Here is a 1,158-nt window from a genome sequence, read left to right on the forward strand (position 1 = left end):
TGACATCTTTGATAACTCAGATAAACCATTATAGAATATATCCAGGATGGTCCATTTTGAAAGCATGTCAGAAGGACACTTTTTGGTCAGTCCTTTGTATCTCTCCCAAGCTTCATAGAGGGATTCACCTTCTTTCTGTCTGAAGGTCTGAACATCCACTCTAAGCTTACTCAGCTTTTGAGGAGGAAAGAACTTGGCTAAGAAAGCCTTGACCAGCTTATCCCAAGAGTTCAGGCTATCTTTAGGTTGAGAGTCCAACCATATTCTAGCTCTGTCTCTTACAGCAAAAGGGAAAAGCATGAGCCTGTAGACTTCAGGATCTACTCCATTAGTCTTAACAGTATCACATATCTGCAAGAATTCAGTTAAGAACTGAAAAGGATCTTCAGATGAAAGTCCATGAAACTTGCAGTTCTGCTGCATCAGAGAAACTAATTGAGATTTAAGCTCAAAATTGTTTGCTCCAATGGCAGGAATGGAGATGCTTCTTCCATGTAATTTGGAATTAGGTGCAGTAAAGTCACTAAGCATCCTCCTTGCATTATTATTATTTTCGGCTGCCATCTCCTCTTCTTGTTCAAACATTTCTGAAAGGTTATCTCTGGATTGTTGTATTTTAGCTTCTCTTAGTTTTCTCTTCAGAGTCCTTTCAGGTTCTTGATCTGCTTCAACAAGAATAAATGAATAAATGAAGAAATTTGGTGCAGTAAATTCCAACTTACATGGAAGAAGCATCTCAATCCCTGCCATTGGAGCAAACAATTTTGAGCTAAAGCCTCAATTAGTTTCTCGGATGCAATAGAATTGCAAGTTTCATGGACTTCCATTAGAAGATCCTTTTCAGTTCTTAACTGAATTCTTGCAAATCTGTGATACTGTTAAGACCAATGGGGTTAATCCCGAGGTCTACAGGCTTATGCTTTTCCCATTTGCTGTAAGAGACAGAGCTAGAATATGGTTGGACTCTCAACCTAAATATAGCCTAAACTCTTGAGATAAGCTGGTCACGGCTTTCTTAGCCAAGTTCTTTCCTCCTCAAAAGCTTAGCAAGCTTAGAGTGGATGTTCAAACCTTCAAACAGAAAGAAGGTGAATCCTCTATGAAGCTTGGGAGAGATATAAGCAACTGATCAAAAAGTGTCCTTCTGACATGCTTTCA

The sequence above is a fragment of the Arachis ipaensis genome, chromosome B03 (assembly GCF_000816755.2).
Source record: "Arachis ipaensis cultivar K30076 chromosome B03, Araip1.1, whole genome shotgun sequence".
NCBI lineage: Eukaryota > Viridiplantae > Streptophyta > Magnoliopsida > Fabales > Fabaceae > Arachis > Arachis ipaensis.